This window comes from Alexandromys fortis, unplaced genomic scaffold (genome assembly GCF_014885135.2).
Source record: "Alexandromys fortis isolate MF-2015 unplaced genomic scaffold, M_Fortis_MF-2015_v1.1 scaffold_29, whole genome shotgun sequence".
In the NCBI taxonomy this organism is placed as follows: Eukaryota; Metazoa; Chordata; class Mammalia; order Rodentia; family Cricetidae; genus Alexandromys; species Alexandromys fortis.
Genome location: NW_026067891.1, coordinates 12,301,953 through 12,317,520, shown reverse-complemented (window position 1 = coordinate 12,317,520; position 15,568 = coordinate 12,301,953). Strand labels below are relative to the sequence as shown.

The 15,568-nt window shown below is 49.5% G+C and overlaps 1 protein-coding gene across 2 annotated transcripts in view; it reads left to right on the top strand.

Moving 5' to 3' along the window:
* Positions 1–15,568, top strand: part of Tvp23a (trans-golgi network vesicle protein 23 homolog A) — a 28,806-nt gene that overhangs the window by 10,069 nt on the left and 3,169 nt on the right. The window contains exon 1 of one of the 2 annotated variants that reach the window (XM_050134458.1): positions 13,439–14,948. The exons of the other annotated variant lie outside the window; for it this stretch is intronic. The gene's annotated coding sequence lies outside the window, so the exon portion shown is untranslated. Of the gene's footprint in view, positions 1–13,438; positions 14,949–15,568 lie in introns of those variants that run through there. 2 annotated transcript variants of the gene reach the window in all.

The window sequence follows — 15,568 nt, the reverse complement described above, 5'->3', positions numbered from 1 at the left end:
AGGATAAACTATTATCTATCTCCAGCTTTCTTTTTCAACTTTTTATTTTCAGATACAGACTCACCAAGTTGCCCAGGTGGCCTTGAACTGCTTAGGCCCCCGGAGATTCCAGGCTGGCTTCCTGGTGGCATGTCTAGGAAGACTTCAAAACTTGAGATAGAAACCAGTCCGACTGGATCTTCAATGGTAGGAAGTAGGGATACTTTGAAAATCGCCATGTGGCATTTAAAATTAAATTAAATTTAAATTTAAAAAAGCCATCCTGTGGGGACTCCCACAGCTGGTAGAGGTGGGGAGCAGTGCTGCCTGAGCGGACAGTTTGCCACTCAGTTCTCCCATCATGTAACCTCCTGCCCAGAGACGGCCTTTGTCTCTGATGCCCCCCTCGGGCAGCTGTGCCCTTCTTTTGTTTTGGGGAGACAGAGCTGAGCACTGAAGATGAGGTGGAAGGCTGTAGCCTTGGTGAAGCATTCTGATCCCAGAAACCCTGAAATGACTGAAGTGGGTTAGAGAGAGGGCTGCAGCCAACAGCACCCACTCTTACAGAAGCCATGCGTTTGTTTTCCCGCTCTTTTCCTGGTCTGCCATGAACAGTGTCCACTCACATGCCCCTGCCACCAGGCCCTGTCCACCATCATGGACTGAAGCCAAAGTAACCATCTCCTCACCCATTCTCTGGCATGCCCTGTGGTCATAGCGATGTGAGAGCCGCTAACTTAGTCTCCCATAGACAATTGGTTACTGGAAATACAAATGCATCCCTGTATCAGGCAGTTCATCTCCAAAGTTCGTTTAAGTCATGAGCCAGTTCCTTGCATCCTCCAGGTGACCAGTGACTGATTTTAAAATATATCCTGTGAACTCAGAGACAAAGACAAGATTCCATTTTTAATGTATTTGTTGTTGGTTTGTTGGTGCAGCACACACGTGCCGCAGCTGGCTCCATGGTCAGATAACCTGTGAGAGTCAGTTCTCTCTTCCCAGCTTGAGGGCTCTGGTGGTCAGGTGGCAGCAGGCATCCTTGCTCAGCCACCTTCCCGTGCGCCTCTGTCTTTACAAGCCGACACTCACAGTGTAGCCATGTCTCTGTTCCTAGAATATCCCAAACGCCAGCCTCATCGTGTCCTTGTCTCCATTCCCCCCCCTCCCCGAACATGAAGACCGTGTGCTGTGAGATCTGGCCTGTAGGTTAATCTTGATGGTCTGGGGAACTTGGAGGCAGTTGTCTGAGTGGACCATTGTTCCTCCAGCTCCAGACAGCTGCTGGCCTATGGCACTATCTGAACAAACCAAGGGCAGAATCTCAGAAGACATGGAGGCCTGCCCAGCGTAACTAGGTAGTGGATTTAGCACTGTGGTGCTACCCGACCCCCACCTGAGCCCTCTGCGGCATGTTACCTGTGAACACAGTTGTTCTTTTACTTTGAATCTGGACAATTCACACTCCGGGTGAGTACTAGGGGCCTTGTCTATGAAGACTTATTGTCCCTTCTTCACAGACTTTCTGTGGGTTCATGATACGTGCTGTGGGTTGAATAATGTCTGTGCTGAAACAAATTTTTGGGAATCCCTCACCCCCGAGCCAACTGAGACCCAAGAATTACAGCACAATTAACAAAATTTACTGTGAAGGTTGCCTACGTGGACAGTCTTCCTTCTCTATAGGGACATTTCAAATAAGGTTACGAGGGCTGGGAACAGTTCCGTGGGGACATTTGGTGTTGTACAAGCATGAGGACTTGAGCTCAAATGCCCAGCGTCCATGTAAAAGCCAGGCATAATGGCCCCCTTCTGTGACCCCAGTGCTAGGCAGCGGAAGACCGCTCTGTTGAGGAGGTATATGGAGCGGGCGTGGGTGGTAGAAGCGAGAGGATCCCAGGGGGCTCTCTTGACAGCTACTCTAGCTAAAATAGAGCGTTTCAGGTTTAGTGAGAGATCTTGTTTCAAAAATACAGTACAGAAATGAGGAAGAACCAGATGTTGACCTCTGGCTCTCTCTCTCTCTCTCTCTCTCTCTCTCTCTCTCTCTCTCTCACAAACACACCACACATAAACACACACCATACACACTACAAACACCACACACATCCCCCCACATATACCACACACCACACACATTACACAACACACACACACACACACACTCAGAGGTATGCATGTTCAATCAGCAATGCCATGTTTAAAGAATAAATAGGTGTGAACACATTCCTTTATCAGACACAGAAGGAGGAGGGAGGACTTTACAAGCCCTTTAACACATTTCTCCAGAGACCACCAAAATGGTATACCTGGCTTCTATGCTAAAACTCGAGGGTATGGCTTTCCCTTAGGGCCCACATGTATGCTTGAGTGTGGATCCTCTTTTCCCACAGCCCCCTTCTAGTGTCCATTCATTCTTCAGTATATGCTTTAAATCTTTCCTTAATGAACATCAGCTCTGGTGCCGGGGTGGAGCACAGCTGTATAGTGCTTGCCCAGCATGCGTGATGCCCCGTGTCTGTCCCCAGCATGGCATGCCTAATGCTAGCACTTGCAGATAGTGGCAGGAGGGTCAGCATTTCAGAACTGCACAGGCTGCTGAGGCAGTATTGTGGAACTGTGTCTCTGGCCCGCACCTCTCAGTCACAGCCATGACCCTGGTCATTCCTACCTGGAGAAGTCCTAAGCTCAAGCAAGGGAAGATGGCAGATCTTCCCTTCCCGGTACCAGTGCATTGTTATCGCTGGTCACTACTCACCAGGCACTCGAGTGGGTCATATTTCCCATGTAATTGTCCTAGAAACTCCACGAAGCTGGCACTGCTGTGGCTACCCTTACACACCTTCCACTACTCCCAGAGTGCAACTTCCACAGACTGTGGCTGTGCATCGTGGCAGTTGTGACTCATCCTGCTTCACAGGGGGACAGGAGACTGGTGCATGGTCCCAGATTCACCTGTCTGAGATCACACAAGTCCTCAGTGGAGGAGCCAGGACCCGAACCAGGGCAACTACCAAGTTCAGAGTTTGAGCTTGTACCGAGGACTCTCACGGCACTGCCCACTCTGCTGCCTTCCTTCTGAAGAAGGCCCAATGGCATCAGGGCCCTCCCTCCCTTTCTCCCCTCTCTTCCTCCTTCCTTCCTTTCAGCAGTGCATTCACAGTGCCACACACACTCCCCCCACTAATTCCAGGATATTTTTATCACCCCAAGGGAAACCCCACCAGAGACCTGAGTCCCCTTCCCCATAGCTCCTGGCAACCACTGACACACCTTGGTGACACCTGCCCATTCTACATAGTCCACAGAAATTAAGTATCACATGTGACCCTTTGTGTCTAGCTTTGAAATGTGACAGGCGTTTTCAAGGCTCATCCACGTAGCTGGATAGTTATCCTTCAGCACCAAGGAGGCTGCTTCCAGCACTCTTCTTGGGTACCAAATCCTAAGGATGGTCACATCCTCATATAAAAGGACATAGTTTTGACGCCTTTCCAAACATCATGGGCCACGTCTAGAGGACTTGCAACATCTAATCCAAAGGCAGTGCCACCTACACAGGTGTTAGGCCGTATTGCTTAGAAGATGATGATTTTAAGGCCTTTACATAGAGTGTGAAGGGTTTTTACCCCTCAAATATTTTTGCATGTAAGTTTCGGGTGTGTGGGGCTGGGGATGGGTATTCATGTGGATATCTGACATGGACTCAGGTTGGAAGGGGACCATCATCCTCCACTTTGCTTTTTGAGATGGGGTCTTTCCATGAACTTGGAGCTGATTGAGTTAGGTTGGCTGGCCTGCAAGCCCCTGAGAAATGCCTGTCTCTGCCTCCTTAGTTCTGGGATTCTAGGTGCAAACCACCATGCCCAGCTTTGTATTCTGATCCTGGAGATCTGAACTCGGGTCCTCATGCTTGAATGTGTTTGGGTTGCAGTTGAGGGTGGACACTGGCACTTATGCAGAAGTACTTCACTGCTTTCCTTCCTATTTTTATTGTGATAAATTGACCATTTTAACCATTTTCTCTTTTTAAAGATTTTTTTTAAAAAATTATATTTATTGGGCTAATGAAATGGCTTAGTGAGTTATGACTTTAATGCCCAGCCTGACAACCAGAGTTGGAGCCCTGGGATCCATGTGGTGGAAGGCAAGGGCTCCCGAAAGTTGTCCTCTGACCTCTACCTGTACTGTGGCATACATGCACACGCACATACACACTGCACGCACACACACACACACACACACACACACACACACATGCTCAAAAAATAGAGTAAACAGTTGATTCTCTCCTTCTTCTGTGTGTATCCCAGGGATTGAACATGGGTTGTGAGGCTTGATAGTAAACACCTTTACCCACTGAATAGTCTAGCTGACATTTTAATTTTTTTCATGTGCATAGTTCTGTGGAAGTAATGTCACACATTTTATGCAACACCATCACCCATGTCCAGGAATTCTCTCTTCTTTCCAACTGTAACTCAGAAAACAGTCCCTACTGCTCCTGCCCCAGCTCTTAGTAACCTCTATCTTTTCCTTCCTTAGAGCATGCCTGTGTGCGCACATGTGTGTGTATGCCACATGTGTGCTTGTGTGTGTGTGTGTGTGTGTGTGTGTGTGTGTCACATGCGTGCTGGTGTTCTCAGGTGCCAGAAGAGGGTGTCCAACTCCCTGGTGATGGTGTTAGACAATTGTGAGCCTCCTGTCATGGATGCTGGGAGCCAACAGGCAGCACTCCTAGCCAGCGCCAACCCTACTTCCTGCCTCTTTCTCTAGGACTGCTCCAGCACCACATACAAACAGAACTGTGTGACACCTGTCCTCTTCTGCCTGCCTTCTTCCACTTAGCATCAGGTTTTCGAGGGTGGCCCGCCTAGAACATGTGCCAGACGTTACTGTAGCTGGTGATGCTCCACCGTGTGCTTAGATCACATTTTGCTTATCCATTGACCTATTGGTGGATATTTGGGGTCTTTCCAGTTTGGCTCATTATGATTAATACTGTTGTATATAGTACATAGTTTTCTTTGAGTCCCTGATTTCAGTTCTTTGGGGTCTATGTTTTTAGAAAACTCCAGAGCCTTGGCTAAAGGAGGGGGCCAGAGCTCCAGCATCAGTAGAGAGTAGATCGGACTGTGTTGGTGCCAGGTGACTCCCTGCAGCCTGAGCAAACAGGGCCTGCTGAGTCATCCCCATGAGTTCCCTGTATTTGATACTGAGCCAGCCAGCTTCTAAAGCTGGTCTGTGTCTTTAAGAAAAAATAAAGAACAGAAACAAGCGGAGAAAACTGTGGCAGTCAGAGGGAAGTCTCCTCTGTTCTTCACTTCCACATGCAAACCTCGGCTGTGCAGACTTCTAGTGGGAACTGTGAGTTCTAGGCAACCAGCATCCAACATCCTGATGGCCTCAGAATCCAGCGCCCAGGCTCTGACGGGAGCAGAAGGCCATGCTGTCATCTGTTATGATGGAGATAGCATTGCCCTTGGATCATTCTAGAGAAGAATGAGATGCAGGAGCCTCGGTGGCAGGTCCTGAGTATGCACAACCACCGTGCTCCTGAAGGGTGAGAGACATTTCTGCTTCCCCAGACTTGAGTGCCTTCTGTCCCCCCCCCCCATTGCTTTACTCTTGCTCTTGACCCTGAGGTGACATTGGAAATGAAGTAGAAGAGGGCTGTGGACAGCAAGCCGAGGTGGTGTGGGCGCTGCAATCCCAGCAGGCTCCCCAGAGACCAGGAAGAGTGAGCAGGAGAAGGGATGAATGAGCCCAGGGACCAGAGCACTTCTACAAAGTGCTTGTCTTGGAAGTCTAACAACTAAGTTCAATCCCCAGAACCCACGGGAAAATCTACCCAGCACCGGGTAAACAGATAGGTCCTTGAAGCTTCTGGCCAGCCAGCCAGCTTCCTCGGAGGCCCCAGATCCCAGTGAAAGACCTTGTTTCACAAAAAAAATGAGGTACATGACTTCTAGAGGATGCCCGCTGGAGTTGTCCTCTGCCTACACACACACACACTTTCGTCTCCTCCAGGGCAGGGTTGAACATCTGGGCTCTGCCTGTCACTGTACCACTGTCATTGGGAAGCTGACATTTGTGCTCCACAGTAATGTCCCACCCCATCCCACCCCCTCTTTTAAAGAGGAACTGATAAACCCAGAAAAAAGGACTTGTGTTCTGGAATTTTCCTCAGTCATCCAGCTGCAATGACCAACTATCAGTTGGGGATTTTTAGGTGTGTGTGTGTGTGTGTGTGTGTGTGTGTGTGTGTGTTTAAACCACAGACAGGCCACACAAGGCACCAGGACATCACCCTGTGAGTCGGTCTGTCCTGGAAGGCACTTGTGTCTCCATGAAAAATCCAGACCAACTTCCGGTGGTCATTCTTCTTCTACTGTTTCATTCAATTTACAGAAAAGAACAGGGAACAGAGGAGCTAGTGCCCTCCTCGCTGGGGTCTTTGTCAGTGTGGCTGAGCTGTCTTGTCCCCCAGTCGCTGCTCCTGGGCTGATTTGAGACCGATTCCTGCATCTGCTCAAAGACTGCTGTTAGCGGGAAGATGGCCGAGAAAGGAAGATCATAATGCCTGAGCCAGCAGTCTCAGCCCCTGAACTGGGCCACCTGTCCCCACATGGCAGCTAAAAAAGACAAGAAAGAGGGATGTCTTCCACTTTGGCCACATTTAGGAAAGGACCAGATAGATGGGTCCAGGTGCCCGAAGTCTGTCTTCAGGGCTTTCGCAGGAACATGGGTTTAACTGGAGAAAGAATGGACGCGGCTCAGGCAGGGGGTCGGCATGGTTAGGTACTTCTAGTGAAGGTATCGTTTGAGACAGTCTTTATGACCTTTGGGAAAGTCGGTCTGACGTCGCTATTGTCATGACCAGGCAAGGAGCAGTCAGGGCTACAGTCTCACTTCTGCTCCACAAGTGGCCTCACAAGGACAGGTGAATGTGGACATGGCCTGTTGCGCAGGCTCACCTTAGCTGGGCATAGCTTTGAGTCACTTGTCACAGGGTCAGTTCCTGAAGCCCAGGGTGACTGGAGAAGTAGGGCTGGGAAGGGACGAGATGGAATCACGCCAGGGCCCAGTGCCCTTCTTCATTTATACCTGTGCCACTCTAGAGAGCAGAACATTCCAGAACGCCTAAGGGCTGTCAGAAACTAAAATAGTAAGTATGGTGTGGAATTCGTGCCAGAGATCCCATGTGGAGGTTTGGGGAGACATAGAAAAAGCCAGGATTTGCTGGTGAATGCGGTGGAGGTAGCAATAGGCTGGGGATCACTGGCCAGCCAGCCTAGCTCAGCAGGTGATTTCCAAGCCAGGGAGAGACCTTTTCTCTGGAAACAAAGTGGACAGATTCTCAGGAACACTTCAGAAGCTGGTATCTGGCCTACACATTCATAGACACACACACGCGCGCTCACACACACACACAGGCACACTCCCTAGTGTAAACTAGGTGTCCCGCTTCAATGCTATTAATCACAGAACTTGGAGACAGTCGGTGTCAGGAGGACTACAAGTTCTAAGCCAGTTTGAGCTCCTGGGGGAGAGGTGACAGCTCAGCGGGTAAAATGTTTGCTGTTCAGCAGGAGTAACTGAGTTCTGATGCCAGCATTCATGGAAAAGACAGGCATGGTGGTGCATCACCAGGAGCCAGCCCCGGCGGTTGGCAGGTCTGAGAGAGGATGTAAGAAGGGTGAGCCAGGCATAATGGTAGGGAGAATACTGCAGCCTGAGTCCTTCTTTATTTTTACAGAATTCAGTAATCAGGAATAGATTCATGTCGTTCCAAACACAGATCATATCATTTTGGTTTTAGAAACGTGTCTTACTTCCTTCTATACATCCTCTAGTCATCACTGATAAACCATAACAGAGTTACTGTCATTTCCCTCAAGTTTAATGGTTATTTTTATAACCAGTTTTACTCATCAACTCCATAATCCAATTTTTAAAAACCTAGAGGCATATGAGAGCCTGTTCTTAGTCTAGTAGCTTTTGTGCTTTAAGGACACTAAACCAAAACAAACCCCAAGCCAGCCCAGGCAGATTGTCCTGTCCCAAGCAGTATATTATTAACTCTTAATGATGAGAATGTCCAAGAAATACCCTCAGGCCAAAGATTCTGCAGTTATTATTCAAATTATGGCAGTATTTATATTTTTTCTTTATAGAATTTGTCTATATGTCTGATCCTGGCATTCTGCTGTTCTTTGGTCCGATGACCATAGAAACAGTGACTCCGCATGTGCTAACTTTTCTAAGAAAGGGAGGTCCTGCCATCTCGTTCTTTTATCATCTTTCTACTCCACACTTTGGTCATCCGTGGAAGTCTCTGTGCAGAGCAGAGGTAACTTCAGCTAATCTAGCTATGGTGCTGTCTATGCCTGGGTGTATGGTGCGAAGAGGCTTGCAATCTGATCTGCGGCCAATTTTTCCAGCCCGCTGAATCTTGTTGATCTTTTAAAGCTGACTTTGCTTTGATTATCTTGTTCCTGAGTAAGTACCGGGACAGATGTTTTAAGAATGTCTCATAGCCTCATAAAGAGACCTCTGGCTTCTTTATGTGTGTTACAACCTACAAGGCGTAAGAAAGACCTTAAAGTAGATAAGGATATCTCCCTAACAGTGGGGTGTGTGGTATTAGAAGCTGTATTCCCGGGAGAAAGCGTAAGTGATTCATACATTTTTCCATCAACCCCCAAATTGTACAAATATTACAAGGAAGTTCCCCTCCCTCCCTCCCTCCCTCCCTCCCTCCCTCCCTCCCTCCCTCCCTCCCTCCCTCCCTCCCTCCCTCCGTCCCTCCCTCCCTCCCTCCGTCCCTTCCTTCCTTGATGTGTGCAAGGGAGAGTGCCAACATGTGTGACAGTCAGAAGACAACTTGCAAGGATTGGTTTTCTTTTTACCATGTGGATCCTGGGGATGATACTCGGGTTGTCACCTGAGCCATCTTGCCAGCCCATGAACAGTCTTTAAGGACACTTGTTAGATCCCGGCTGCGTTTAGGGCAGTGGCACTTACCCCTGGTTTAGGGCTTCTGTGAAAGGGTGAGAAGGGGTTGTGTGTGCCAAGCTGAAAATGGTCCAGCCGCCTTCTGCACTGACCACTTTCTTAGCTGTTTTGAGTAGTGCTCAGGCTGCCACTTGGCTGGGTTTAAAGGCTCCTCCCTGTGTGTACACATACCAAGCCCACATCCAGATGCCCATCCCCCTTATTATACAGCCCATATCCTATTCTTTAGATTGAATTTAGGTCTAGCTGGGGGTGGGGCTTAGTTGGCCCAGCACTTACTGGGCATGTGAAAGCCCTGGGTCTAATCCCAGCACTCCAGAAACCAGAAATGAGGGTGGGTACCAAAACACAGGAAGTGGAGACGAATGGAGGCCAGGCTGGGATAGACAAAACCCTGCCTCGGAAAAGGAAAAAGAAGCAGAAGCTACAGTTTCCACAGTTCCCCTTCGATTCCCACCCCACAGCCAAGGCACACCCGCCACAGCTACCATCCACAGTCACGGCACACCCGCCACAGCTACCATCCACAGCCACGGCACACCTGCCACAGCTGCCATCCACAGCCAAGGCACACCCGCCACAGCTACCATCCCACAGCCACGGCACACCCACCACAGCTGCCATCCCACAGCCAAGGCACACCTGCCACAGCTGCCATCCACAGTCACGGCACCCCCGCCACAGCTGCCATCCACAGCCACGGCACACCCGCCACAGCTACCATCCACAGTCACGGCACCCCCGCCACAGCTGCCATCCACAGCCACGGCACACCCGCCACAGCTGCCATCCACAGCCACGGCACACCCACCACAGCTGCCATCCACAGTACGGCACACCTGCCACAGCTGCCATCCCATAATACAGCACACCTGCCACAGCTGCTGAACACTTACTAGTCCAAATCCAGCCTTCCCATAGGGCTTCTTTCTCCTTTCTGGACATGCATTCTGTGGGATTTGATGAATGTGTGGTGACTTGTACCCCCCATTCTATATCACAAAGAATAGCTTCACTGACCCAAAGTCCCCTGTGTCCCCCAAGAGAGCGGCCTTTTCACCATCTCTGTAGTTTTGTGTCTTCCGGAACATTGCCATTTTGTGATCAGCTGACACAGCCTCTTTGCAAAGCTGATTTTACTGAGCAGTGTGTGTTTCTCAGGCCTCCTGTGTCCTGGTGTCAGAATAGTACATTTCTGTACCACTGCTGTGGCACAGCCTGTGCATTCCTCTACCAGGCGCAGGTTAAGACCTCCAGTGAGACCCATATCCCTCGCAGGTTGAGAACCTACCTTGTGTCTCTCCAGGAGGGTGACACATAAACCAGAATGGGTTTATGAATAAAGGAGACTTGAACAAACCCTCTCAGGGATCTGCCCCTTTCCTCACTGAGATCATTTTTCTTCTCTTGCCTGTGGTGGAATATTAGCTTAAGATGCATTATATTTATTTATGCTGTGGAACATTTATTTAATGATGCTAAGATGTGTTGCATTATTTTATGTTGCATTTGTTTAACTCTGTGGAGCTGCGTTACTTTGCCTGCCTAAAACACGTCTAGTAAGGAGCTGAATGGCCAATAGGAGAGAGAAATAAGTGGGGTTGGCAGGCAGAGAGAATAAATAGGAGGAGAAATCTAGGGGAAAGGGTGAGAAGTGGGGAAAGGAGAGGAGGACACCAGGGGCCAGCCACCCAGCCAGCCAGCCAGCCACGGAGTAAGAAGGAAAGAAAGATACATAGAATAGAAAGGTAAAGAGCCCAGAGGCAAAACGTGGTTAGAGAAATGGGATGGTTTAAGTTAGAAAAGCTGGCTAGAAACAAGACAAGCTAAAGCCAAGTATTCATAGTAAAAATAAGTCTCTGTGTATTTATTTGGGAACTTGGTGGTGGGCCCCCAAAGAGTAAAAAGACATCTACCCTTGCCCTTGAGATAATAGGCTTCTTGATGTCTTCTTGAGGGGGGTTGGATACTGAGTAGAAAAGACTATCTGTTGAGCATGATGATGGACCCTTTGCAGATTGTGGGGGGATTAGGAGTCCTGGAAGATCCCTCAAAAATGCCCCCCCACAGCATGACAAAGAGAAAGTTGAGGTCAGAGGGGAATTTTGCTGTGGCTCCTTGGTGGTGGGACTCCTGGGAGACCTGGGCTGAGATAACAGCTGTGCCCAATCACAGAGCAGTGTGGCTTTCAGAATCTCGCGTCGGTCACCTCCCATACCATCTCTTCAGGGTCCAAAAGAGACACTGCACTGCGGGAAGAATGAGGCCTCTCTGTGCACCTGTGCTCACTCGTGTGTGAATGAGTGTGTTCCCATGTCAGAGTGCAGATGTAGTCAGAGGACAACGTTGGGGGTTGGTCTTTGGTGCCCACCCTATTTGGGGAGTCTCCATGTTGTTTTCACTATAGACACGCCTGCCTAAGCAGCCTGAGAGCTTCTGGGAATCCTGGTGTCTCTGCCTCCCTCATCCATAAGAATGACTGAACCGCAGACATTCCTGATATATGTCCTGCTTTGCTTGGGTTCTAGGGAACCAAATTCAGGCCCTCACCATTGCACAGCAAGTATTTTACCCAGTGAGCCATCTTCCCAGCCTAAGCCTGAGGCCTTGAGAAGTTGGACAGCATTGGAAAGGCAATGGAGCTACAAGGAAAATTAGGACTTGGAAGACTGACCCCAGGCAGAGCTCAGGATCATCCTGCCATTTGCATCTCAAGGGATGGATCAGGAAGGCTGCTGGCCTGAGTAACCTATACTTTCAGGGCTTGAGCCACAGTCTTCAGAACGTAGAAGCTAGTCTTGGACCACCTGAGCATTAGCCTGGCATTGGCAAGCTGGGCCAACTCCAGATGCAGAATAAATGAGGCCCTGGAGGAGTGGAGAGGGCAGCCTGCACGAAACAGGACTTAAGCCATGGTTTGACATGTATCAGCTCTGCTTGGATAATGGAAACAAGAATTAAGGAAGCAGGGTGGACAAGATGACTCGGAGTAAAACTGCAGGCCGACAGCCTGAGTTTTAACCTTAGGAGCCCCAGTGGGAGAAGAGAGCTGACTCTGAAAAGTTGTCCTCAGACTCCCATACGCATTGCTCCCGGAGGGTGTTAAGAGCTCTTAGCTGGGCCGGGCGGTGGTGGCGCACGCCTTTAATCCAAGCACTCGGGAGGCAGAGGCAGGTGGATCTCTGGGAGTTCGAGACCAGCCTGGTCTACAAGAGCCAGTTCCGGGACAGGCACCAAAGCTACAGAGAAACTCTGTCTCAAAAAACCAAAAAAAAAAAAAAAAAGAGCTCTTAGCTGTCTAGTGTAACCATCAACAGAGAGACTTCCTCCAGCAGCTGATGGGAGCAATGCAGAGTCCCACAGCCAAATGTTAGCTGGAGCTCAGGAATCCTTTGGAAAGCGGGGAGAAAGGGTTGTAGGAGCCAGAGGGGTTGAGGATACCATGAGAACAGGGCCCACAGAATCAATTAAGCCAGGCTCATAGGGCTCACAGAGATTCTGCCAGCAATGAGGGAGCCTGCATGGGTCTGCGCTAAATCCTCTGTGTGTGTTATGGTTGTGTAGCTTGGTGTGCTTGTGGGACTCCTTATGGTAGGAATGGGGGCTGTCTCTGACTCTTTCACCTGCTTTTGGGACCCTTTTCTTCCTACTGGGTTGCCTCACCTCGCTTTGATATGAGGGCGGTGCCCAGTCTTGCTGTAACTTGTTATGCCATGTTTGCTGATAACCCTGGGAGGCCTGCTCTTTCTGAAGGAAAACAGAGGAGGAGTGGATCTGCGGGAAAAGGAAGGTGGAGAGAAGAGATGGGAGGAGAGGAGGGAGGGGAAATGGCAGTCCGTCAGGATATAATATATGAGAGAAGAATAAAATAATAATAACTAACAAGATTTCATCTATTTTATGTGTTCACGTGTTTTGCCTGCATGTATGTGTATCACATGCATGCAGTTCCTGAAGAGGCCAGAAGAGGGCACTGAATCCCCAGAACTGGAGTTACAGGTGGTTGTGAGCTGCCACATGGGTACTGAGAATCCAACCCAGGTCCTCCGGGAGAGCAGCCAGTGGTCTTGACCACCAGGTCATTTCTGCAGCCCTTTCTAGTGATCTCAATCGACTCAATCACAACATTTAACACAACAAATATATTAAATTCCAGGACTACTAAAATGTTTTCAGAGACTACTAAAATATTTTTTCATGGTATGTGTATGTACATGAGGGAAAATGCGAGTTCACATAATTGTGTGTGTAGAAGCCTGGAACTGTGTATGTTGGGGTTGGGGTGAGCTGCCAGACACGGGTACTAGGAATAGAGCTCTGGTCCTCTGGAGGAGCCGGAGGTGCTTTAGCCCCCGAGATTTCTTTAAAATCCATGTTTTATAACTAACCCAGAAGTGTGTTTTATAACTAACCCAGAAGTGGTATGTGGACAGACCACAGGCTAGCGAGGAGCATAGTCTGTGATGTTTTAAAGAATTAGTTGGTCCATTTTAAAATATATATAGCTAGCCTCCTCATCCCCACGTTACTGATGGCCTTGAACCTGTAGTCCTTTTGCCTCTACCTCCCAGATGTGGGTGTTCCAGGTGTGCACCACCACACCTGGTCTGTGAAGTGCTGGGGTCACACCCAGTGCCTTGTGCAGGCGACGTGAGCACTCTTGTCAACCAAGCCACATCCCAGCCCCTCAAAGTGCATCTCAATGCCGTCACATAGCTGATGTGGCAGTTGTCGTCCGTCCAGCTGACATGCACTCTGTCTGTGTGCTTTTGGAAACTGGTTTTCCCACCGTCCTGCTGACATGCACTCTGTGTGCTTTTGGAAACTGGTTGTTGCTCTGTCCCTGTGACGTGTGCTCTATCTGTCTGCTTTCGGAAACTGGGACACCACAGCAGGAAGCCTCCTGTGCACCTGAGCTCGCCCTCTCAGGGTCAGCCATTGCCATCCGTGTGTCCTCTGTAGTTATTGCTCTCTCTCCAGATGGGTCTGTCCCGACAGCTTGGTGGTCCTTTTTAACCGTCTGTCCCAGTTCTCTAAAAGCAGCTGCTGCAGGCGGAGGGCCTCCCATGGCTCGGGCATTGGTAGGTATAGGCAGGCTGGCATCTGAAGGCATAGTGCTCAGTAAGCAACTTCTGGGGAAACTCTAGCATGTAATCGCCTCTCATTGCCAGGCAGCTGGCATGAGCTGGGCCCCATTAGTTTCATCACCACTCCTGGGATGAACTCTCTAGGAACACGCTTTGCCCGGTGGCCTGAGAGCTCTGCCCTGTGAGCTCACCCATGCTGGTGGGATGACCCAATCTTTACTTTTAGGGAACTATCGTTGCCACTGGGTGGAAAGACAGAAATCAGCCTCACTTCACTTCAAAGGTGACCTTGTTTCAAAGAGGGCAAATGACGTTTGGAGTCAGATTATGGGAAAGTCCTGGGTTCTTCGAGGGAGAACACAGTAGTGTCGCAACACACACATGTTTCAGGGGCTGGGGTGTGGCTCAGGTGCCAAGTGCTTGCATAACACGTACACGTCCCAGGTTTGGTCCCCAGCACCACATGGACCAGGCGTGGCAGTGCACACTGACAGTGTAGGGAAGATTACCAGACGTTCGGGGACAGCACTGTCATCATTGAGGGCAGCCTGGGATGCATGAGACTTTGTCACTTTGGGCAATGTAAGGTGTGTTAACAGTACTACTGCCTGAGTTTTGAGGTGAACCACACAGGGGCGAATGCCATACTGGTAGTGCCAAAGTGAGCTTAATGACCTTGTCCTTGGTTCTGAGTCGGGCACCTCCTGGGGTCTTCTCAGGCACCCCTTGGCCACCTTCTTCCACCTGTTCTTCCGCGTGAGTGCCATCATCACCTATGTGTGCTGTGACTGGTTCAGCAGGAGCTTCGTTGGCTGCTTTGTCACTGTGCTTCTCCTACTGTCCTTTGACTTCTGGTCTGTGAAGGTAAGGCTCCTTCTCCAGGGACACGTGGGCTTTGCTCCCAGGGGTGCTTTGATTTAAATTGTTGCTACATATTGAAGACCGCCGAGGGGCCAGCAAGATGGCACAGCAGGTAAAGGGAGCTTGTTGTCAAGCTTGGCTCCACGTATGATCCTTGGGACCCACACGGTTCAAGGGAAGAACCGATCCCCAAAAGTTGTTCTTTGACTTCCACGTTTGCTGTGGCACATGAGAGCCCTTCTCCTCCACACAAAATTCATGTTTAAAATTTCTAAGGATTACTGGCCCATGTCACTTACAATAGACAGCAAAAATGCTTCAGAAAGCAGCTTCCAGGATCAGATGTCACAGGTGCACAGATGCACCATGGGGGTGACAACCCCATATAGCTTTGTATATAATATATACACACACATTAAAACATATAATATGACCACCTATGTTATTTTGAGGCAGAGTCTTCTTTTTTTTTTTTTTTTGAGGCAACATCTCACTATGTAACCCTGGCTAAATCCAACTCACAGAGATCTGCCTGCCTCTGCCTCCCGAGGACTGGGGTTCAAGGCCTGCACTGTCTACCATACCTTGTCAGAATCCCACTTTTCAAAATGATAAGGGCCAGT